Here is an 18957-nt window from a genome sequence, read left to right on the forward strand (position 1 = left end):
ATCCATGGGGAAAGAAAAGGAAGGCTGCGCATTCCAATTCCCGCTGCTAGAAAAGGGGGAGCAAGACCACAATATATTCCATGGCCACACATGGACCGAGAGAACCTAAAAAATAAGCTTCCAATGCTGACATCGGGAGCCGGGAAATGGATACATGAGTTAGAGAAAATGACTGGGCGTGTCACCTTAGCTATAGGGGACACTAAGGGCCTCCTAATCGCCATACTTGGTGAAAGAGCAGACGATGTATGGAAACGGGCAGGCTGCCTTCGGGTAACCATAATTGACACCTCCCATGACAGAGCGCCATTTAATAATTGTAGAGCAGCAATGTGGAAAGCGCTGCGAATGCTATATCCAGACACTTCAGATATGGGGGCTATAATGACACGGAAAATGAAAGAGTCAGAGGATCTGTTGATTTATATCCACAATTTCCAAGATGCGTGGGTGCTCGAAACGCGTGAGTCCTGGACGAAATCTATCCCTGTATTCTACCACATTTTATGCCAGGGTTTGCCTGAACCGGTGCAGAAGCTGCACAAAGAATTGGTAGGAGTAGAAGCAAAACCATGGGCTGAAATACAGTTGACAATTGCACAGTACTGCAGATTGTTGCAAGAAAAGAACCGGAAGAAGGAGGCAACTCGTAAGGGTGAGGAAGTAAAGCTGGTGCAAAAGAAACTCTCAAAGTATGCTCTTGAGCGAGCCATGCTGACAAGCCCATCTGAACCAAGTATGCAAGCAGTAGCTAACCCATCCAAAAATAACCAAGGTAGCGTGGGATTTTACCCGAGGAGAAGGGGTTTTGGAGGAAGAGGATGGCAGAGTAATCAGGGTGGGTTTCGAGGTAACCAGGGAGGCTTTCAGAATAATCAAAGTTGCTTTCAGAACGCGCAGATGGGCAATCCAGCTACGACAGCTGGACAGATGGCCCGAACACCGCCAGTGTGTTGGCTGTGTGGTATGACAGGACATGTGGCGCGCGTGTACAGAAGCCAGGGCATGTGGCAGAATATACAAGGGATGGGGGCAGGCATGATGAATCAGCCTGCCATCCCGCAGCAGGGCAGTGCACAAAATCACACAGCACAGCAGCAGGCGTCAGGCTCGCAGCAAGGTACGCAGCAAGTGGTTCAACCCTCGAACATGGGGAAAGTTCCGCAGGGAAAATCCCAGCAGGCACCACCGCAAATGTCGCAGGGTATTAGCTCCGGAGAGGGAGTCAACCCTGGAAATGGGGGAAATCAGCAAGTATACAGTGGGCCGAACCTACATATGAAATAGGACAGCTCACTGGGGACTCTGATGTGCTCTATCCTATCAGTGACACCAGACCCTAACAGGGAACCTAGGGTGAATGTCGTCATAGGGGGTAAGGAATATTCCTTCTTAGTTGACAAGGGTGCAATGCACTTGTGCATACGAGAAGGCAAGTTTTCCTTGTCCGGGGAGGCCATAGATACTCAGAGTTTCACGGGAGCTCACAGTAGAGTTCCCTTTACAGACGCGCTCCGTGTCTCTGTGGGAGAGCGCAAAATGAATGTACCCTTATTATATTTGCATCAGACCCCAGTAAACATCCTGGGTCGGGACTTAATGACTAAGTTGAATATGACAATCTCGTTTACCGAGAATGGTATAGTATGCTCCACTACTGGAATGCATTATTCGAACGTGTGCGAAATGATCAGAGCATACTCAGGATGTATAGCCATGAGAGCTATACTATTAGAGCCAGAAGTCTTCGCATTTGGCATGTGGGTGCTCATGCCGGGATTGCCAGGCCTCGCAGATAGAACTATGAGGACACCTGATGAGTTTCTAGTCAGACCCAGAATACCTATGCTCGAAGAGGAGGGACAAGTCTTTCCCTTAATGATACAATCTGCCGCAGTGCGAGGGAAAGTGGTATTGGTTGAAGGATATGACGACGAAGCCAGACAATGGTGTGCGATTATCGCCATCGAAGAAGGGTATCGAGTGACTGACGTCACCGATGACGATCTGTTCGAAGAACACTCTGATCTAGAAGAGACAAGGGTAGAAGTGAGTCTCATATTTTGGGTCAAAATGATCAAATGGGAGGTGCCACAGAGAATGATGTTGGTGCTGATACGTCCAGAATACTTTGATGACGACATGGCCCAAGTGCCTGCCGCGGTATGGACTACAGGGCCCTATGATGTAGGCCTCCTGAGGGGGGCAGGTGAAGTGAAAATTAAACTGAAACCAGGAGCAATTTTGCCAAGAGCACGACAATATCCTATGTCCAGAGAGGCAGATGAAGGGATCGCGAAGACAATTTCCACCATGATGGAGCAGGGCATTCTGGTGACGTCAGAATCACCTTGCAACACTGTGATTTACCCTGTCAAGAAATCAAAGGGAGGGTCTTGGCGTTTAATCCAAGATTTAAGAGCATTAAACGATATAGTTGAAGCCGAATTCCCTCTAGTCCCTAATCCATCCACAATTCTATGCAACATACCCACTGAGGCAAAATATTTCAGGGTGACTGACTTGAAAAAGGCGTTTTTCTCAATCCCGTTGCACCCTGACTCTCAAGACCTGATGTCATTTACTTTCAGACAAATGCACCTGAAAAGCAAGAGGTTGCCACAGGGGTACAGTGAGTCTCCATCCATTTTCAACAGAGTCCTGCAGATGGACCTAAACAATATTGTAGTAGACAGTGTTGTTTTGCAGTATGTGGATGACATTCTGATCTACAGCATCACTGAGCACGACTCTGTCCAGCTACTGACAATCCTGGCTGAGAAAGGATATAAAGTTGACAAGGAAAAACTACAATACTGTCAGCGAGAGCTGCTGTACATAGGATAGCTAATCTCACACGAAGGGATAAAGGTAACCCCAGAAAGGGCCGAAGCTATCATGAACACGACTAAGCCACGTACGATAAAACAAATGCAAAGCTTCTTAGGCCTGTGCAATTATGTCAGAGCATGGGTCTTCGACTATAGCTCATATACCAAGCCCTTGCTTCAGGCCTTAAAGAAGGCCCAGGCGACAAGGGGAGAAATCAAATGGACTGAGGTAATGGAAAAGGGGTTTGCAGAACTCAAGGGGGCGATTTGTAAGGCCCAGTTCTCAGGATTCCTAATTATGCAGAGTAATTCTACCCGTTCTCACACACCGATGGTAATTTTATGACGGCAGTGCTCGCTCAGCGAACCTCACTGGGGTATAAACCCCTAGCATATTACAGCGGGAGTCTGGACCCAGTCATGAAGGGCCACTTCCCATGCAAACAAAATGTAGCTGCTGCCACGTTCGCCATTGAAAAGGCGTCATCCATTGTGATGGGGTGTTCCATGACATTGTACGTTGAGCACTCGGTATTCGCCATATTAGAAAAATCAAAGGGCACGCTGACGTTGCAGAGAGCATCCGCATATAAAGTGATTATCTCTAACCCATTGATCAAAATAATGTGATGTAAAACTGTGAACCCAGCTACATTCATAGCTGAGCCAGTCACAGAGGGAGAACCTATACATGACTGTGCGAATTATGAGGAATTCTATGATGAAATCCCAAGGGTAAAGGAAAATGCCCTGGCAGGTGGCGAAATCATGTTCATTGACGGTTCTTCGAGAATCGATCAAGAAGACGGACAAAGATATACAGGCATGGCCATGGTAAAACACCTGGCGAATGGAGAATTCCAAGTACTCGTCAGTGCGCGAATACCCTCTCACTATTCTGCGCAAGCTGCAGAACTATTGGCGCTGATACTCGCCATTGAGAATCATGCAGACTAGGAAGTAACTGTGTACAGTGACTCCGCCTATGTGATGTCCACGGTACATGCAGGTCTAGCGCATTGGAAAAGGAGGGGCTACCTCCGAGCGGACGGCACGCCAGTGCAGCACACGGCCTTATTGGATAGGTTGATAAAAGCACTACAGCTGCCAGTGGGCATAGCGGTCGTGAAATGCGCCGCCCACACCAGGGGGACAGATTTTTTGTCACGTGGAAACCATGAAGCGGACACGGAAGCCAAGCGCATGGGATCCAAAAATGAAACAATCATGGACGTGGAGGTGGCACGTACCCATGAGAGGATGATGGTAGCACGAGCCACATCTGAGGCCTATAGTAACATGCGGCAGACTCAGCTAATGGAACTCCAAGGGGAGGCACCTCAGGAAGAGAAAAATTTGTGGAAGCGTCCTTTAACCCTGGAGGCAAGACAGCACTGGTAAACCAGTAATGCCCGTCGCCCTACTGAAGGTAGCATTGGAACAACTACACTACCCTATACACATGTCTAAAGAAAATATTGCTGCAACACTCGCAGAAGACTGGCTTACATCGAATTTAGCAGAGCATGTTGCGTTCTTCATAGTGAACTGCATAATCTGCCAGCAATTCACCGCTGGGAACACATTAAAAGTAATGAGAGGAGTTATCCCCGGCCAAATGGCCCATTCCAGCACTTGCATATCGACTACGCCGACATGATTCAAGTGTGCAACGGGTACAGGTATTTAATTGTGGTGGTGTGTCCATTCTCTAGATGGATAGAAGCTGGTCCCTGCACACACCCAGACGCTACCTGTGCTGCCAAATTCCTAGTGAGGGAAATGTTCCCTAGATGGGGGGTGTGCGAGGTAATGAGATCAGACAACAGGGCTCACTTTGTTAATGCAGTTTTTGAACAGAGCAGCTTGTTGCTTGGTATAAAGCACAAGTTCTCATCTGCGTATCACCCGGATGGGAATGGGATATGTGAGCAGCTCAACGGCCTGTTAAAGGAGAGGATAGCCAAGCTGAAGCTCACATTAAAAAAGGGATGGTTGCACTGTCTACCACTGGCATTGTATGCACTTCGGAACCGACCAGGCTCCGACCATCATCTCACGCCGCACAAAATAGTCACAGGCAGAAGGATGAGGACCCCTCTTACCCCCGAGATAGAGCTAGATGTGATTCCCAGTCGACAAAGGAGGTCTTGGGGATAGAGATGCAGGATTACCTGAACTGTATGACATCCAGCGTCTCTGTCATTACAGACCAGCTGCAGCGACGAAGAAAAGGGTGCAGCGCAGCACAAAATACAACAGGAAGTGCTGAAACAGACTCCGCGCAAGGTCTATGTGTGCCACCCATCTTCCCTGGTGACTCTATTCTCATAAGGAACTTTACAAGGAAGAAGTGGGATGAGCCACGAATCAATGGCCCTTTCATCGTAGAGGACTGCACTCCTTCAGCCGTCAAAGTCCAGGGCAGAAGGGCATGACTCTTCCTGAATGACATTAAACCTTATATAGGAGAGAGCTCCCAAGCTACATCTAACCACGACAAAACCACAGACAACGGGGAAGAACCTCAGCACGTGCAGACAAGATCAATGACGAGGAAGAAGGACGCATGAACAGCAAAATAAAGGCAAAAAGAACACAGTTTTAAATTGTGGCTGTTAAACAAGACATTTTCTCAAACCAGTGAAAGATAATAAAGGACATAAAATGAACACTCAGTGCATCCTAGTTGCAGGGTAAAGAGAAGCACATCCAAAGCCACAACAACATTGATAAAACAAACTTTTGAAAGCACGTCACGCCAAAGTAGTACAAAGAATCAAGACTCCAATAGACTACAAATAAAATATTTTCTGAGAGGGTAACACAGTATCCTGAAGCAACCACTGTCAAGACTTTGTTCGCAGAACTCATGGTATCTCCTAGCAGAAGCCTCAAGTGGGATGTGCTTACGTATTTTCAATTGATGGTGCTGTCATATCCATCACTCATAGGGAGAGAGACCAGTGTCACAGACTTTATTTAAGATCCTGCGAACAAGAAGATAATTTGGCAACTGCTGACTGTCATCACGGAAGCCTTCGCCGAGCTACCCGAGCACAGCGAAGAGGATACAAATGCTTCCACCACCAGTAGACATTGATGAACTCACATTTAATTTGTTCTTTCACATAATCGAGACATGCCCAGGACTTGTCGGGAGAACAACTTATACATGTACTTTCATTAGAGACCCAAGAAACCTAGCTCAGTTAAACCAGCTGTGGACTAAACTAAACCACCTCATGGTAATCCACGCAACAGGAAGTTGCAGAGACTGTGCGAATCAAAAGAAAGCTCATGATCAGGACCTGGCCAAACAGGACAAATGTCCCTAACACCTGAAGACACCCGGCTGGCGCACAACGTCTTGCTTAGACTAGTCACAGACTATCCGGAAATGGTGGGAAGGCCTGCAGATGTTGATGTCATCACTTTCCTTAGAGATCCGGCCAACGCCCCACACATGGATACACTCCTCCACGGCATAATGCTCCAGGTGGAGCTATCTAACTTCCAGCGAGAATACCTCAGAAGGTTCCAGTGAGACTTTCCGTCATGGGACAGATCGTGAAGACAGAGAGACAGTGCTTTATCGTTCGCCGTGGAACAAACCGAGGACAGAGACACAGTTCTTCAATTTTCCACCACAGGGAAGATCGAGGAGAGCAAATACAAGAACTACACCATCCTATCTTTTCTCTGTACTTTTTTCCCTACTTTTCCTTATTTTTATTTTTATTTTTATTTTTTATTTTTCATGTTCACTTTCATTTTTATTTGTATTTTTATTTTTACATTTTATTTTTAATTTTACAACATTTTATTTTTGTGTGATATTTAGCAGTTCCGTCTTTTCATTCCTTCCCATTGAACAGGTTCCAGCATGTCCTCAGGACCAAAGCAAATTCGAGGAGTGCACTGGGACCTTATCTACTATAGAAATGCATTATGAATTTGATGTACCAAAGCAGCTAGCCTAACCCTTTTCCATAGTCTAGCAAAAGGAACTGTACTGCATACCCAGAGATCAACGACAGCACCCACAAGAGGGGGGACATTTGTAAAGCACTGGTCACTTTAATAGTAATGAAATCTTGAACTACAAGATCAGAGCGAGAGAAGGAATAAATAACTGACTATGAACTAATTCGAAATTGGGGCCCAGAACAGTAACTTAGTTTTACCCCCAGCAGAAGGGCGCCCCCACTTCCCTGGAAGAAAATGTTGCAAATTGTCTTTCCGAACCATAATGTGCATATGTATAGTTATTATTATTGCTTTTCTGTCATTAACAATCAGAACTGCTTTCTTTATTGGTGCACGAAGTGTCCCAATCTCAATGCACCCACCAGATGATGAACGAATGGGGCCTACGAAAGCACCCTGACCCTATATAGTCATCCCAGTCCCAAGAAAACATGTTGGAAAAATTAACGAACTAAAATTAAATGTAATTAGCAGTAATCTAGACACAATTGAGGTAACAAATGAAGAGAAAAGCTGGAGACAGGGTCAGCATGGAATGAATGAAAATGCAGCACCGACCACTGCACGCACCCACACACAGGATGTACACGGACAAGGGCAAGTGTCAATGGCTACAGGGCCTCCAACGGAGGCAGCAGAGAATGGGAGACTGCCTGCCGAACAATCATTTCCAGAAAACAGTGGAGGTAACCAAGAGGAGCCAAGTGAAATACCAAAGAGAGATGGAATAGTAAAATCCCTCAAAAGAACAGAAGTGGCCACAAAGGAATTCACAGAGAAGACACAAGTGCTGATAGATAATTTGTTCTCATTTATAGTCAGAGCAAAGAAACTGCAAGAAGAGCTAATAACAGAACTATAAAGACTCTAACAACAAGCACGCCAGCCCAGGCGCAGGGAACAAACACCAGGCCCAAGACACAGCCACGCTTTGGGGAGTTGGTGAGCCAATGGTGGTTTAAAAACACCTATGAGAAATTACAAAGGGAAAGGAAAAGAAACGAAAAAGCCTCTCCTACCACTGTGATGCAACCAAGGCAGCCTGCTCCACCGAGACGCCCAGAGTGGAAAAGCAGCACAGATGCATTCAGAGACATAGTCATAGAAAACTATAGAAAAACGCTGAGAATCAAACAGCCCATCTCGGAAATAACCTATGGTACCAGCACATGAAGGAAGTAGGACAAAGGAAGTCAGAAGGCGAGTGCTTCGTCTGTGCACTCCTACCATACAGCATGGGAAAATCCAAGATCTTTGCGGCTGTAGAAATTGATGTACCCACAGCACACTGCATGTCACATGTAGCAATGTGCAACACCAGAGGACAATTTATGGGAAGAGACGCCTCGTTGATATGGGCCAACGAAAAGGATTACCCGGGCGAAGATGACTACGTCCAGGACATTAAAACAAGAAACAGGGCGCACACAAGGAATCACGTGATCAGATACGAGAACCCTGGCGTCAAAGGATCATGGATAAGATGGGAAATAAACCCAAGACTGAACGTTCAAAGAAAAGCTGAAGACGAAGCTAAAATCTGGAAGAACAGAGGCCAAATGCAGATTTGGGGACCAGTGGTATCCCCAGATGGATGGGAAGAAGGAGTAGTAATCTGCCGAGCTTAGATGGTCTTTGGAGCCTGCCGAGAAGCAATAGAGAATTCGCAGAAATTATGCAAACTTCTATGGCCAAAACTGGTAAAGCTGCTAACATGGGTCAAAGACAGAGGAGGACCCCTGCAGATAGTACCACTGGAAAGCCCAAAGCTATGCTTCAGAAGTAATGGCACAAGGAAGATGGGAGAGAATGTAAACTGCGGACAAATCTTTGAAGCCCCAGGAATGACACAAGGAACCGCAGTTATTATGGACCATTACTGGGCATGTGGATCCAAGGCATACATAAGGCTGCCGAAAAACTGGGGGGGCATATGCCCACTGGTGAACGCCCACGTTCTCGCGCTAGTGATCCCTAAGAATGACCTGAAGTTGGACAGTTTCCCAAAAGCAGATGCTCATCTAAGAAGAAGGAGATCTGTGGAATTGGTATCCAGAATGAAGAGAGAAAATTACTTTTCTACCAAATCAGAAGAGGCATTCCATGCAATCCCATACGAACAAAGGCTGTTCAGCCTCACCTCAACAGTATTCACCACGATGCTCTTGCCACACATCCAAATTGGAGTGAATGCTAAATGGTTGCAGATAACCAGATGGGAGTTATTGCAGACCATCAATACCACTATAAAAGGATTTAACGCAATCAAAGAAGAGCTGAGGGCAATCAGACTGATGACCCTCCAGAACAGATATGTGCTTGACATGATCACAACAATGGATGGAGGTGTTTGTATGAAAATTGGAGAATCATGTTGCACATTTGTACCTTCACACGATGAAGAAAACGGAACCCTAACAGAGGCCATAAGTATGTTGACAAACTTGAAAAACCAGATGATCAATGAAAGTGATGAAGTGGACGATGACAGCTGGTTTGGAGACCTATTCTCATGGGTCCCACAATGGATGGCAGATATATTCAAGTTTCTGGGAGCCCTACTAGCAATGGTATTGCAAGGATCCTGTGTTGTCAAGATAATCATTACACAGTGCCAGAAAACTGCGAAGAAAGCCATAGGGATGAAAATAATGGTTGATGTCGAACAAGTGTGGAAGCCCAGAGACCTGACTCATGAAGAAATAAGAAACTTTGTGAAGGCCAGCAAATTTGCACCAGAAGGAACAAAGTTCACATATCCTAAGAAATGAAGAAGATATGAAGGAAAATTGACCTACTGCAGTCCAAATGGACAATGTCAGCTAATGACATGGAACAAAGACGAACATGTGAAAACAGCAGGGAGTTTGAAAGGATTAATAAAAATATGGACTCCGAAGACTCACACAATCACACCATCATGTACAAACCCTGAAGACGATGAACATGACAATGAAGAATCAAAGGAAATAAGTGCGAAAGAGATCGCAGAAGTGGCCGATGAACCGACCAGAGGGGGGAGTGTAGAGGAGGTCCCAGACATGGCCTGCACCCCTTCCCATCCTTTTGGAGGTACCAGGAGAGTACTCACCAAGGTATGTGACGTATAAGGAACAAATGAACCAGCAAAGAGCTGCACTGGGACTCTGCCCAGTGTACATCAGAAGGTCCATACCTGTTGAAGCGCCCATAACCAGACAACCCTGGGCAGCACGGTACCCTATCAGACAGCCGTACCAGCCACTGAGATGAAATGAAGAGGGCCTACAGACAGTCCGTGAAGAGACCCAAAGAGCTTTAATGGAAGGCCAGTGGAAATGACATAAGAGCCTGAACAGACTTGCGAACGAACAAAGATGGCTATCGAAGATAGCACGCCAGTCCGAGCAGTTGTGAAAATAGATGTAATTAACACAGGAAAGAGACGATGTTAAAACGCGAGGAAACGTTGCTACGAGACAAGATGGAAGCAACCAACTAGTTAAACGCGTGTAAGTAGGCTTGGAATGCAAGAAGCTAAAGAAAACGATTCTGCTTGTAATGCTTAGTGGAAGATTAGAGCGGCAAAGCGCCAAGCATATATCTACCTCAATAAGGCACATTACACAAGTGCGACTCCATTTTGTAAAGCAGAAATATACCCACGCTGCCGGAGGCCTAATAGGCCAAGTTTCGTAACCCAGCCAGCGGCAAGAGAACGAGCAGAATCGAAACTCAACAAAGAGCGGCTCATGCCTAGGAAATCGAGGTCAACCAGAGAAAGGGAGGAGAACGTCAGCTAACAAGGCTCAAACTTCAGAGCATACCAGCCTGCCCCATGAAGGTCAAGATAAGGGGGGCCCATGCAGGTGGCGAGGCCGAAACAGAATTAAATGCACAAAAAGCTGGAAACTGAAGCAGATTCATGGGGAACAGACACGTGACCAGCCAGGCGCAAAGAGGTACCACCGCCTGATGTCATCCAGGTCCCGAGGATGCCATAACTTTTCCTGATAAGAGGCTACAGTTTCGAGGCCATACCCAGCTAACTAATTGACACATAGCCCTAAGATACTGATTGATGGAAGGGAGGCAGGGTGAAACTTGGGGCTCCAGGCACCTGGGTGTCCATTCTGTATGCTGCTAATTAAAATGGGGATTTATGTCTAGGGGTGTAACTTACCCAATCACAATGGACCAAGTTATCTAGGATCCTATATATCGCAGAACCAATGAGACGTCGTACTTGTAGTGATGTCAATCACGTGTGATGTAGTGGGATGGGCGTAGACACCCACCCAATAAGAATTATCCAATCCACACGCTCTATTATCATATACAGATATAGCACTTTTACTTAAGTTACCTTTCCTAACCAATTATATTGCATGTCAGGTTTTTGTAGAATTAGAAGTCAATGATGACGAATATTTCCTATAAGAATCGCTGTTCAACTGAAGTTCGAGGAAGTCGGAGCGAGACAGGTGGTCGCAACTATGCTGATTCCCAACTGCTTCCCTGTTTGATGTACTTGTCATTAAACAGACTTCCCTTTTCCAAACTACTGAGACCTCATTATTGAGTCGTGTTGGAGTACGTGAATCCTGCACCCCCATCCCTCACATGGTGCAGCTATCTTGTTTTACAGGTTCTAGAGGGTGAGCACTGACTTATGGGCCCGTCAGTGAATTTCTCTCTTCTTGAACAACATATTTAGACAAATCATTAAAATTGTCCTCCCATTCTCCAGAGATCTGAAGGTGCTTACGGGGCTCTTGTCAACAGGGCTCTTTTGCGCTGTAGCAAAGAATGTCAATGACTGTAAACCGTGAATTCGCTGCATCATGCTTGCATGGTCTAGCAATGCCGCCTTGCCATTAAGAGCACTCTTGAATGCAGCCGGGTTCTTGACATGGCTGAGTACAATGCCCCACTTGTTTGTCAGCATAGCCCCATATTTGCACCACATATACTTCGTCTGCACTAGAAACGATCATATTTTTGTCATTGCATTTCACCTGTTCGGGTTTTTACACCAAATTGGTTCATTTTGACAAAGGGCTCGAGAAACTTACATTCGGCAAATATTGTGATGGTAAGCACCCCCAGCTCGAATCTTAGGGCGTCTCCCTGGGTGCTTGAGCCCAGACTGGTTACTTTTCTTAAAAAGTCGTTTTGGGCGACTTCTAGTCTAGAACAATCAGCAAATCCCCATATTTTGCTGCCCTGTAATGCGTCCGAGTGCTCTTTGGTGTTCTTCGGCATTTGTCCAGCCTTTTCCCCCAAATCTGTGATACACTCATAACAGGCACCTTAAACTTGTCTGGATCCTGTCTGCATCTGGGAGCAATCATTAATCTGACACTCTGGTGTTTTTATTTACTGTTTTAAATTGTAATTATTGTTACAATTCTCTCCATTTTAATTTCTCCATTTTTGTTGGTCCATAAATCACAACATGTTTCAGGGGTGGACTCCCCTTTTCTCATTGCTACAAAAGAATGACCTCAATTTTGAGTTTACTGGACCAAATGATGTGAGCTTCTAAAGTAATTTGTTTGGCTGGTTGTTTGGTGCTGGTATGTGGGATGTGTTCTGGTGTGTCTTGTTGCATGTCAAGCGTGTGTGCAGTGCTACTAATGCGAGTGCCCTGCTGGTCATACCCGCATGATGTTAGCATGTTGGTGACTGTGGATGAATGATGACAGCACAGTGAATATTGGGAAGGTGATGATGCAGGAGTGTTCTGAGAGCGTCAATCAGTTGGGACCTGAGCCGGTCGGCCTGAGGATGGCTAGGGAGTGTGCTCCCGTCTTCATGTTACTACAAGAGTAACCGTATACCTGTATGTATCATATGCACAACAAAGCAATGCCCCGCTGTCTCACTGACTGTTCCTGTTGCACCAGACTTGTGCTCCCTCAGCTTATGATACAACCTGTTCTATATACCATTAACAACTCGTTGAGTTCTATATACCACACTCACTCAGCGACTGGGAATTGACAATTGATCTGGGCAAGGGATCCCAGACAGAGGATAACAGAACAGAGTCTTTTTGTTGAACACAGGCACTTTGTTGTTAGAACGAACCCTAAGCATAAGTCATCCTGCTGCTGTGTTACATTTTCCTAAACTGGCCCAATCTTTCTAACAATCCCTAATAAAGATGTCCCTGTCAAAATACCAACCATGTGCGCCGTGTCTCATTGATTGCATTTGTGGTTGCTTTCTAACGGGGTCAAAAATCGAATCGAAATCTCTCTCTCTCTCTCTCTCTCTCTCTCTCTCGCTCTCTTTCTCTCGTTCTCGCTTGTTCTCCCCCCCCCCACCTCCTCTCTCTCTCGCTGGCATTTTTTCCTAGAGGCCTTTTTCCTTTTCATCTACTTCCTGTTACTTAGTCTTAACATTGTGTTGCGCTACTTTCTTCCCATCATGGCAAAATAGATTAGAGAAGTTTCAAATAATGTCTCTTTTGTTCAGTCAGTAGAAAGGCATCCTGCACCTGTGACATCTATCCAATGATTTCAGGATCAGAATGAAATGTTTTCTGAAATAACTAGTGGATGGGGGTATGCATAAGCCGGTTCGCCAAACTGATGAACGTGACCTTGTGTAGCTGCTATTAAATAACTAGTTCAACATGGAAGACAGGATGGATAAACAAGCAACGCTATATTGAATATAGATGAAGGACAACATTGCATGCCATGATTGGAACCTTGCCCAGAGTCTGACAACAACAAAACATTGTGTTTTTTGTCATCAAAGGGCTGTCTTCACCCATAGATGTGATACATGAGAACCAAAGGCTGGGATAAACCTGACATATGTTTCCTATCATTACATTTTAGGAATTATTCCCACAAGGTATCCCTTTTTAATTATTGGAGCGGTCTTTGGGTGAGCCTCTGTCCTAGTGTCCAGCCAGTATGACATGTTTGTTCTGCATGGCTGTTAATTCCTCTGCAGTGCCTTCTTTAACCCTCCCTAACTTATGCACCTTTGTGAACTGAGACAGACATGGCTTGAAATGTCTTTGTAATGCCTACGTTCAACCTGCCTAGCCAATACTTAATTGTGAATACACAGAATAAAGGCCACACTAGATGAAAGCTGGGACGTGAGTCTGTGACACTCATCAAGGGAACATGGCCATGATTATCTTTGAGCATCCTTATTCATAAATTAGCAGACGTGCTAAATTAGCAGACTGGAATACTTCTGCATTTTCCATGTATTGCATTATGCACATTGACCTGTGACCACATCACTGTTGATCTGCGTCTTCAGACAGTGTGCCATGGCACAGGTCAGCTGGCCTGGGATAACATGTACAGGCCAACAAAGAAGTAATCGGATTTCATAGGATCAAAAAGGTGATGCAGCCAGGCCCAGCAGCTCTGCAAATGCAGTTCAAGAAGGATTCAGTGTGTAGACAATGTCAGCAGGACCTGTGTAATGATATCTTGATGGGCAGAAGGTAACAGGCGCTCACTTGTGTATTACTGTCACATAATAAAGACATTTTGAAATTGAACCCTGTCGATAAGTGTTTTGGTGTTACTAGCATTTGGTTCAAGTCCTATATAATGCCACTTACTCTTAGCGGGAGTCCTGACCACTGAGATAACTCATAGATCAATGTCCTTCAAGCCCAGGGAAACCTAGGAAGCCTTCGATTATCCTACTATCTTTCTGATTTGTTTTATGCATATGTCACCAAACATCTCTTCCTGTGGCTGTATTGATTGCTAGAATTGTGATCTTAGATGGCTTTTGGAATGCTTTGAATCATGTTATGAGGACTTACCACCTGCTAGGGGTGTAAAAGTTCTTGACTTTTTATTTTTATGAAATAATAAAATGATGCAGGTAATTCCATTTCAGAAAGGGTGGTCTGCTAATCATACTCCTTTTCATAAAATTCCATGCCAAAAACTTAATGGACACCTGCGCTCTGCTGGACAGGGTGAGGACAGAGGTTCTGATCCTCCTCACAAGAAAGGCCCTCAAAAAGGTTCCATGTGAAAAAGTCGCTGAGCAAATGCCACCATTGATGCAATTCTTTTCCAGCACCCTTAAATGCCTTCTCCAACACATTCTAGGACTGGTTTTGTTTATTATTTTAAACTCCAGTCCTTGAATATTTGGGAAAGTGCTTAACTTTCTTCTGAGTACATATTTGGATAAATGTCGTCCCATTTTGACTTTATCGATGGATACCCCCCCACCCCTCAAAACATCAAAGGGAGATCCACGAGGTATGGCTGGTCAACCTTACTGAAAAGAAAAGCATTGGGCACCTCTTGCTAGGAGGCCTCCAAACTCTGAACACCCAGAGATTATTGTCTGTGTGGTAGTCATTGTTGTTTTAGGAAGCATGAATGGAGAAGGTCTGCGGATTTGCTATTCTGCGCTGTAACCATAGAATCTCTTCAACTACGTTTTGCTAACATGACCATAATTCTTACTTAGCAGTGTCTGTGTTTACACCGGTAGGTACATCTATTGTGGCAATGCCCAATGAGCACTGTTCCCGGCACATAGCCTTTGGCCGTGTCTGGATGGTGTGATTTCTTGATTGCACATGTAGCCAGTGTGAAATAGTGTTTCACCCATAGATTGCACAATCTAGGAAGAAAAAGATGGCATCAGCAGGAAAGGTAATTGAGGAGTAAGGATGGGTGGGTCCGAGATGGGGATTAACAGACTGAGGTTAACGGTTGCAGGTAGGTAGAAAGGAACAGCGTGGTGGTGATTCCAGGAGTGTCTCTTGGATAATGGCAGAGGGGAAAATGGAAGGAGGGGGAGAGTAGAATGGGGAATGGGTGTTCCAAGCATGTCCTCCAGAGTGTGAAGGAGAGACAGAGAGAGAGATATCCATCGTGGAACTCCTGAAAGAACAGTATTGTACTGGAGTTTTGAAATTGATATGTTCAGAAATGTCACACACACTCTTCCTAGATGCCTACAATAGTCCCCTTGTAACCAGCGTCTCTTTGCCCAAGGAATGCCTCATCATTCACCTCCTAGACACTTAATGTGCTCATTGGGCACATAGCCTGTGGCCATGCTCACTGGGTTCTTTTCCCAGGGCATTGATATGCTCTCAGCACCACCAAGACATCCCTTTTGCGTACTGCCTGTGGCCATGCCCACTATGCACTTTAGCTGGGGCATGACTTGTGGCCATGTTTCAGGCGACTCACGGGCTGCATGGTTCTCACTGGATGTATGGGCCCGCAATCACCTGGCTGAGACCTGATCCAGAGCCCACAAGCTCCAAGCGGGTTCTGTGACATCTCATAGTTCCAGCTGAGCCCCTGATCCCGGCCCGCAGGTCTGAGAGGGTATGTAGGCCCCACACAGACCCTGCTCAAACCTGGCACAGGTCTCTTGGGATCTGAGCTGGTCAAGTGGTACCTGCACAGGCTGGTCTCTGCCTGACTCAGGATAAATGAGTCCTCACAGACCCAACTCGTGGTCTGCAGCCCCTGAGCCATGTCTGCGGATTCTCTCACACCCAGTTCATGGCCTGTTTGTCTTGAGCTGTGACTAGTTCAGACAGACCCCGTTCATACGAGGTTCAGGGCCCAAGCACCTTGGTCCACACAGACCTGCTTAGGGCATGTGGGCCCAATTCAAGTATGCAGGTCTGGACAGACTTACCTCAGGGACTGCAGGCACATGCTGGATTGGTAGATCTACACAGACCTGCGCACACCAGGGTAATGACTCTGGCAGGTTTGAGTTGGGTCCACAGGCCTCAAGCAAATGTCGAGCTGTGTCTATGAACATGTTGCTGGATGCAGGGAGCTCGTACTGAGCCTGTGGGCTTGGCACTGGCTTTAGGCTTTGTCTGTGTATGTGTTTTGGGGGAATATTCCACACCTCTGAGCCCCACTTACTCTACCATGGGCTGTGGGATGCCTAAAAAGGCTGCAACAACAGCACTTTCTTTGCAAATGTACAGAATGTTCCATGGACACACCTCAAATCACATGAACCATAATGGCAGATAGGGAAGACAATGAAGTCCCTATCGGTTAACGGGAGGATCCAGGGTGCAATGAATCAATTATGGTTGAATTAATATTTCTTTTTTATACAAATTTAGCTAAAAAAAAAGAATATTATATCCACATGTTACAGGACGGGTTTAGTAGTCTGATTAGTACAGTAGACCATTGCTGTTTACTACAAATAATTATTTGTAAGTGTCCCAAGGAAAATAAACCTGCCGACTATGTGATATTTTATAGATCTTTGCAAGCTTTCCACACTGTCACCAGGCCGCTACTACAGCCTGAAGTAAGAGATCATGGGATGGACGTACCAGTATTAGAAGCCATCTAGGATCAGCATAGGCGTAACTGTGCAACAGTAAGATATGGTTGCTACAGGAAAACCACAAAGCATTTTAGGGTACAAAGTGGAGTCGGGTGGGGCTGTTTCTTGGACACTTAGCCTTTACTTGATATATTATTGATCCATCAAGAACTCTTATCGAGGTCCAAGCTGACATATCAGCGACAAGAGGTAGGTCCATCCTAATTTTCATGCTCAGAGACGATGTGGATCTTCTGGCAAAGACGAAGATCAACCTTTGAAAGCTTCTAGATGGTCTAAAGATGTTTTGTGAATAGGGGAAGCTGCTGATTAACGCAGTAAAGTCTAAGATCCCCCTCTTCTGTGTCCTCAAAATCACAGGAATTGAAAGCAGCCTTTGCTCTTACACATGGGAGGAGGGGGGAACCTGTTCCACCTGAAGTTCCTGAGGTCTATCGAGCCAAAGCTCTGGTTGCTGGGACATATGGAGCAGAGAACTACAGAACGTATGTGTCACACTTGGTGACCGATCAAACATGTCCTTCGCTGTGAACTACTTGGGGTCCCATCAGGACGTTGACAATAATCCTGAGGACACAGGTAGATGTGTCTTCAGTGGGAGACCCAATACATCTTAAATCTTTGCTGGTGTGGGTCCAAACATTGGACAATCAAAAATAGAATTATTTTATTGTAATTATTTGGTTCCATGTGTTAATATCCTTGCAAAAATATCACGATCCAAAAATATCGGCATATTTCTGAGACAATATTGACCATGGACCCTGCGGGGGAAACCCCTGCAACCCCCGCATTATTTTTAAATGTGTGGGGGACACCCTCGCAACCTCCACTGCCACAAATTATCCCCCCCAAAAATATCGCCTATGGCGAGACAGACGACCATATGTACGCCGATAATTTTGGTGGGGATAAAATGTAGCAATGCCAATTATTTTAGATTCACATGTTTCTTGTGGGTAAATGTGATTTATGGAAGCAACAGAGTGCTATATTTCAGTGGGGGTTACAGGCATGCATTACAGTGTTTTGGGTGCAACAGTCCATACAGCAAATCACGTATTACCGGCACACCATTTGAGTAGCATGGAAAAATTCAACTTTGAAGTTAATGGGGAACTTGTGATAGTGCTGAATATGGGGCAGGTGGTGGAACAGGGGTGAAGTCTCAGTTAGGTTTGGGGGGTATATGCACCTGAAGAAGGTGATCCTTGAAGAGGGGGATCTTGATTTCTTTTCTGAATTGCTTCAGGTTGGATGTTGATGGCTGTGGCTTTCATGTTGATAGGTATGCAGTTCCACAGTTTGGGATTGGGGTAGATAGAGGATTCTTGTTCCCCGTTTTTTTTCCTTTTTGCATGTCCATTGCTGTAGCAGAGCAGGGCTGGACCTCTAGTTATGCACTGACCACTGAGATGGTGACTTTGTCCGCCAGGTAGGATGGAGCTTGCAGATGGCTTTGAAGGTGATGTATGCTTGTTTTGGGGGAGCAGTGACGTTTGATGACTCTGGGTGTTAAGGGGTCTTATTTGTTGAGACCTTTGATGAGGCGGGCAGTGGCATGAATGACGCTTCTCATAGGTGCTAAGGCGGTGCTGGATAGACTGCAGAGCAGGGCATTTCCTCAGTTGACATGGAGTCAGACCAACTACGATGGATCTGAAGCTGGTATCTGGCAGGGTGGGCTTCATCTTCCATGGGATAATTGGTACTATGCTGTCTGAAATTTCTTCCCTAAGTGTGTTTTTAAGGCGAGGTGGCCGTCTATGTGTAATCAAAGAGACCTGGATCGGAGTGTAAGATT

This window comes from Ambystoma mexicanum, chromosome 11 (assembly GCF_040938575.1).
Source record: "Ambystoma mexicanum isolate Mex_15411 chromosome 11, UKY_AmexF1_1, whole genome shotgun sequence".
Classification (NCBI taxonomy): domain Eukaryota; kingdom Metazoa; phylum Chordata; class Amphibia; order Caudata; family Ambystomatidae; genus Ambystoma; species Ambystoma mexicanum.